Genomic DNA, 7,729 nt, shown 5'->3' with positions numbered 1-7,729 from the left:
ACACAAACAGATAATACTTTTGTAGCAGCATGTAAAAATTTTAGAATGGGGATTACACTTGCAATCAGGCCAACCACCTAGAGGACACTCCTCAACACAAAAAGGGAAGTCTCGTTGACTTACATAGTAATCAAACTACAATCTGGAGGAAATGAACTATGAAAATAGCAACTCCTAATGCTTGCTTATAGTTCTGGTTAAGCACAATTGTCTGCCCTGCAACACCAAACTCTCCACAACACTTCGCTGAATGATATATCCTTGTTTGCAAAATTACCTCTCTCTGATAATGTAGAAAAAATAGTGACTCCTAAATTACATAAGCATATCTCCTATATATACAAATCATCAACCTTCATAACAAGGTCGGCTAAACCCTCAACCCTCAAATCATAATTACAAAGATTACATTACACGATACAAAGATCGACCACCAGAACCATATTATTATTTACATTACATAGCATGGACCTAATTCAAATTCCCAAATGATTGCATCCACCAGAAATCTCACCAAGATCAACCGCAACACATTACATCAACCAGGAAAACCCTAGTGTCAATAACATAGAATATCCTACCGGACCCAAATAGGATCACCAAATCTTTACGCTAGACAATGCAAAGCCACCAAACAATTGGGACACAATTAAGAACATTTTTAGCACGTTAAGAACCATTTCTAGAAGCTGCATCAAAACCACTTAACCATTTAATCAAATATCACCAACCGGGACCAAGAAAATCAACGGGAAAACGAGAACATAATCAATAGCTTCTGGAGCACCAAATCATGAACAAACAAAATATGATATACATATAATCATCATGAATATCCTTCCAAAAGAAAATCCAACAATCTAAACATACCAGAGCAAAATCTCTGATAACCTCTGCCAAAACCATGTCCAATTGGAGTAGGTTAGCAACCAACCGGAGTAGTGCAACAACCAACAGGAGCAATGTAGTAACCAACCAGAGCAGTGTTGACATCAATGAAAACACATAATAAATTCCTACATATTTGCAATAGTCTCATCATCATAAGTCCCCTCTGGGCTATCTCACACATCTCCTATCATCAATCAAGAGAGAGAATGAGGCTACATTATGCTCCTCACCAACCAGATGTATGTTGGCCCAATGGGGGGCACGATCTAAACCTATGCTAAGTAGTGCATACAATAATGCTAGTAGTAGGGGAAGATGATATGATCCTGTTGACCAAGGAGGAATCTGTCCCACTGCATGCACAGGTGTTGGGTCCAATCTATCACCCAACTTTCCATGTCATGGTAGGCCTACCATACAACATCACTGACCCTAAGGTGATCAAGAGTCACTCTTTGGTATAATGAATCATATGTCTTCCAATCCCTTGTCGTAGTGGATAGGCGTGTGCCTGCGGCATGTCCGAAGGCATCACACGGGGAAATGCAATAGGCTTAGTGCATGTAATGAGCTGAAACATCCAGACCTCCAATAATGTAGATATAGTGAGGCTCTAGAACTCATGGTTCACATATCTACTCAAATCATTGTATAAGTAAGCAAGCATGCTCTAGCCCCATGCGTACTCAATTCTCCACTCTTCCATCTCTCTAATAAGTGGTTCAAATCCTATGGTGAGCCCAGATTCATGTCCATATATGGTTACTCTCAGTGTCACCATTGCAATCATGATATGATGAATGAGAGGAATGGCCACTCATCCCTACATGAGCACTAGTAGATAGATGTGGCTGGTTGCATCTATAGTTTAGCCTAATGCCCATGGCTGGTATCCGACAAACTCACATGTGGAGGCCACTACAAGGGACACTCACTAGCCTCATATGGACAACAACATGATTCAGTAGATATCAAGCAGTGTAATAGTTATCTCATTGGTGAGTAGGTGGAATGACATCACCTTGGTATCCCATCTCTCCATCAACACTTGCAACATCGACATGTGGAATCAAAAACCTAGCATGTGATCTAGACCCACCAAATTCCCACCCATTATAGTTGTGCCTACTCTGTCATGGTCATCTTACCTACTTTATCTCATAGTGTCAAAAGAAGATGACCTCATGTGTACTCTCATACCTCAAGCAATCCTTACATCAATAAACATAATCTGCATCAATTACAATCTTTGGGTACGTAAAACATAATAAATTTTTCTATGCTACAACTTTTGGCATTTTAATGATATTTTGATTGTCATTGGGACACACACTTTCTTGATGTATGAGTTATGCTCAACTGGTAATTGTTCCAACCGATATTATGTATTATAGTCTTTAGACTATTAGTGTTTTGTAGAAGATGTTTACCGGTCACAAATTGACTGAAGACCTCAAGCGGTATGGAGAACCCAAGTGGTATGAAGACCTCAAGCAGTTCGAGGATCTCAAGCGGTACGAAGGAACAAAGCGGTAGTTAACATTTTCCAGTCTTCATTTTTGACAACCGGTAATCGGTATGTTGTATGAACCAGTATTACTCTGTGATGAGTTACCAACCGGTATTTCTGTGATGAGTTATCATCCACTGACACTTTGGGGGTGATTTTGTGTCGTGTTTAATCCTATTGGACCGACATGAAATCAGTTTCCTTTATAAGGACATCATGTCTAGGGTTTGTATGAATGAGATATGTATGATGTATGAGATGGTAATGTGCGATCTTTGCAGAGAAGATTAGGTCTGTGTGGAGATATTGAAGATTGAAATAATGCTAAAATGCATTGACAATGAGCTATCAAGGATCTAACCAAGCATACTGTGCTAGTAAATAGATCACCCACTTGTTGATTACTCACATCTTCGACAAGTCTGAAACCCTTTACCGGGTAGGCGCAACAAAGCCTTTGTAAATCCTCTAATAAGGTGGTTCACAACTGTGGATCTGAAATCCTTTAACAAGGTAGTCTTTAACAGGACTTATCTCCTAACAGAGATCTAGATTCCTAACAAGATCTGTTCTGGTGAAGAACATTGTATTACCTTAACCGGTCTGGTTTCTATTCTGCAGATAGTTACTTGTGAGTTTCTGCTCACTGTGGTTTTTCCCATTTGGGTTTCCACGTCAAATATCTTGTGTTATGGTGATTGTGGTTTTGTGGGTGAATGCTTTATTTTCTATTTGGTTTGCATTTGTCTTAACCGGTTTATTAGTGAATCTGTTATACCAATTATCTGCTAAACTATTTAAGAGTTTGAGTTTAGTATTTTTTTGGTATACTAATTCACCCCCCCCTCTTAGTATTCATCAACAATTCTTCTTTTTTGTTGGATGATAGTGCATCTTTTGGATGCCAACATGTGGATGTCCTGGGATAGTAGTGCACCCTTTGGACACCAGTGCAGTTCATGGATGCCAGCATGGATTTCATCCTCAGATGAATGCATGGATCCTAGACGTGAGCATGGCCTCGGGATGCCTATGCTACTCTGATTCTTTAACTAGCTATAAAATCACTAAATCATAGCTAAATAGTATGTTTTGTGGTGTACCTAGTTTGGCTCCTCACCCTACTCCATGGTGGTGTGTAGCTCCTCAATCTTGGTTGCTCATAATTCTCGTCTGTGAGGCATTTTTTGTTATAGCTCTATCCAAATCTCAAGGAAAATGTCCATAATGAATAGTGATAATGACCCTTCTAGGGACCCACTTATCGAGTATATAGCCAATTTTGCCCAAAATTTAGAAAATTTTATTTTGTGGTAGTCGTGGGTTCTTGTCCTTCCTATTTTCCTCCCATCATTGGTGGCAAAACATGAGGGAGCATATACTCGATCTTTACCAGATTTTTCATTTCTGACTCATACTAACACTTCTTAAATATTATTCTCACCTAAGTAGTTTCTTCTATTTTTTGTGCTAATGACTCTGGATTTATTTTTTAGTCATTAGATTGTCATGCTAAAAATTGTAATATCTGATGTGTACTAGGGGCATGGTTTGTATGTGCCTAGTCGACCTTTGCAGCATCTACAATATCATTTTTATTAAATAGCTATTTCATTTATTGCATTGCATGGTCTTAAACAATTCATCTTTATGGAATATTTTAGTGCACTCGATCCCTTGAGATGATTAGTTCACCAAAGGGGATAAAATGTAGTGTCATAAATTATGCCCTGTGCATTTATGACATTTACACATGGCACTTGATGCATTTAAAATAAGGTTGATGATCAAGATTTTATTATTTTGACATCATAGCATTTAAAGACAAAGCATCACCAATTTTCCTATATCTTTGATTAGAATTATCTTTGGATGGAGGACAGCAAGATGAGCAAACATGTGTGCGGCATGCTAAGTTCTAACATCCCGATAATTCTCCAATCTAGAATGGCATATTCAACATCAACCTTTTGACGATGCATGTTCCTTGCCTTGGGCGCATTCAAAATGATCACTCATGCTCATTTCTAAATTTTTAAAAGCTCATTATGTTATTCATTGCTTCTTCTTCTTGGATTTTTGGTCTGGGAGTTCTCTAAGAAAATCTATGAAATCTCTAGTGTTGATCTCATCATCTTGAACTCTCCATTGTGTTATTAGAACTCTCACAACAATGGTCTCATCTTGAGCTTTGTCACGTTATTATCTCAAGAGAGGGGTTTAGCTAAAGCCTTTGTCTTCTCTCTTATCTCATGCATTCTCAATGTTGCATTATCATATCTAGCAAATCTTTAAATGCATCTATTGTCTAGTTACATTTAGTCTATTTATCTTTATATCTCATGTAATAGGGGTTTTCCTCCATTAAGTAGGGTTTTATTTTTTCCTCCATCATTTTATGTTGTGTAATAGGGGTTTTCCTCCATTAAGAAAGGTTTGTATCTATTGCATTTACTTTTTATCTATTCTATCAATTTGGTTGTCTATGGCAGTGGAAACACCAAAACACGGGTTTGACTAAGGCAAACTCCTATACAACCCCAAAATTTTCCCTTGTCTTAGTGTTTGCAGGTGGTGAAGAGGTTCTGCGTTGCTAAGAGAATATTTTGGAATATGTTTGGTGTGCTTCCGGGTATCTATCCATACAGATGATAGTGCAGTGCATAGACATCCCTGCGGCACATTGACATCCTAAACCTAAGACCAAACTGACTTTATGGTAAAATCTATTTTCTATGTATATGCTTCCTTTATAGTTAAAATTCTATTATTCTATTTTGTATTTTAGTATTCAATAGTTTTAATATATTAATGTAGTTGTTGTTTTGTTTATGTTATTTTATCCCCTGGCTCACCAAAGCATCAATAAATTGAGGTAGTGTGAGGGTAAATTTGTTCCTTAAATTTTTCATCTTAAGGGTAGAAAATCCCTTCCTCTTCAGAAAATTTGGAGCATTGAGCTCTCTAGCTAGTGGCCTCAAATATTTTAAACAGTTAATATATATTGTGAGTTTTATTCTCAATTTGGTTTTTCCATGTAAAAATCTCGGTGTTCTTATGTGGATGCTTTTGTTGTTTTAGTTGTTCTCTTTCATACATATTTGTTTGGATAAATGTTATTTTTCAAATACTTTAATGTGATTAAGTATTTGTGTATGGTGACTCAACCCCCCCCCTCTCTTAGCACCCAGTAGTGTTCAACAAAAAATACCAATGAAGTTTTTAGAGGCCTTAACAAAATGAAGGATGTTGTAAGGAAGGAGTCCAACATTTAAACTCATTTATTAGACATGGTATGTAGTCCCTTATCTTGGGACAATAGGGTGAAGATCATTCAAATTCTTAACACAAGTTTCAAGACAAAAGAGAGAGTCAATCTCATCATGGGTGAGGATTTGGATGACTACCAAAGGTTAGTTAGGAAAATCAAAGAGGTAGAAAAAGATGTGGTAAAAAAATTGAAGAAAAATGTATCTTCTCTTATAGAGAAGACAAAGATTGGTACTTGTTTGGTGGTGAGTTAAGTTGGTGCTCTGAGTGATAGTAATATTATAGTTGATTCAGAGAAGAAGATTGATGAGCAGGAAGATGGTGATAATGATCCAAAAAATGGTTCGGGCAGTCAAATGGAGATAGATAAGGGTGTGGAGATAATTGCAGAGAAGATTCTAGAGAAGGAGAAGAGTCTAGAGAAGGAACAAGAAAAGGAGACTTGGTGAATGAAGTAGAGAAGAATGTGGAGCCTGGTGGACAATCTTCCAGACCATTTGGAGATTTTTTTTAGATATATTGAATTTATGGTTGCAGTTTGAATTGATGATTACTTATGAGGTACTTCAGGTACCAATGCCTCAAGTTAAGATGGACCTTAACTAGTTGTCTCTCTTGTATATGCTTCATTTGGGTGATTTCTATTGGCAAGAAGTTCATTGTCATAGATTGAGGGTGTAAATTTATTGATGAGGCAGTGAAAGTCCTCCATTAAGGACTTCAAAAAGTAGTTTTGTGTGAGAGTTTATCAAGTGAGGAGTAGCTACAGTTGTTTCTTAATGGATTTAAGGAACATGCTTCCAAATTGGAATCCAAAGATTTGAAGGATGTAGAGAAGAAGGTGGAAGAGAAGGATTAGAAGGGATAGTAGATAGATGTGCAACCACACATATTAGACTACAAGAAAGCATAAAAGTTTTTGAGAAACATGTAAAGGATTTACTGGTAGCATATAGGTTTTCTAACTAGTGGCTTGAATCTACTAAGCATATTAAGGAGCAAATAGATATTATACAATCACAAATTGTACGGTTATCTAATTTAGAATATATTTAAAGAACGATGTCCATGGTACATGTAATTAACTAATTAGATTGATAAGATTAAGAAATAGTTTGGTCATCTATGAGATATTGTAGACTTGAAACTCACCAACATGGTGAGACTCTTTAAAGACTCTTAGAAGTTGGATCAGGCACTTAAGGTTTTGGATAACTACAGTGAGGCAAGGGACATTCTTTTCAAGATTGAAGGTACAAATTTTTTACGTCTATAGAAGAATACTCAAGTTCATTTACAAGGGAATCATTCTCTTGGCTATTCAAGCTCCTTATTTTTTGTTGGTAAGACATTTTTTCTTCTTGTACATATATATGATGAGGAGTAGAAGATTGATGGAACATAACTTTGAGTTTTTATTTTTGTTCATACAGTAAGGGAGATTGTTTATAGATAGGGGGAGAGTTTTTGTAAATATGGAGTTTGTATAGTGAGGCACACACACCCTTTGTCTTTGATGTCAAAGGGGGAGAGATATATTGATTTTTTGGAGATTGTACAAGTGTTGCCATAAAAAAAATAGAGGATATTTTTGTAAATATAACTTTGTGTTGTCAATAATGTCAAACTTGTTGTCATTGATGTCGACCAAAGTGTTGGTTCCCAAATCAAGAAATAATTAAACCTAAGGATATGTCAATTCTTATGCTCGGGTTCAATAGAGGATTTGGCCAATGAACAACATTAACCAAAATGACTAAATTCCTTTTCTCTTTAGGCTCTACAATACCTTGGTGGCTGAACCATCTATCTCATCATTTAAATATTTCTCAATATTGATTAATGATGTTTTTATAGATAAAACCTCACACAATTTCAAAGGTTTGTTTGATTAATATCCTTACTCCATATCCTTTTGTTTTCAATTATGAACTAGCGTGAGGTGAAATAAAAACTAAAATGAAAAACTAAAATCTACAACAAAAAATTAAAAATATATATTGATTTAAACTTCAATCCGGAATAAAATCTTGATCAGTGCCTTATCGAAGGCAACAA

This window comes from Cryptomeria japonica, chromosome 10, assembly GCF_030272615.1.
Source record: "Cryptomeria japonica chromosome 10, Sugi_1.0, whole genome shotgun sequence".
Lineage (NCBI taxonomy): Eukaryota > Viridiplantae > Streptophyta > Pinopsida > Cupressales > Cupressaceae > Cryptomeria > Cryptomeria japonica.
The sequence above is the reverse complement of the archived record's forward strand: the minus strand, read 5'-3'. Positions refer to the sequence as shown.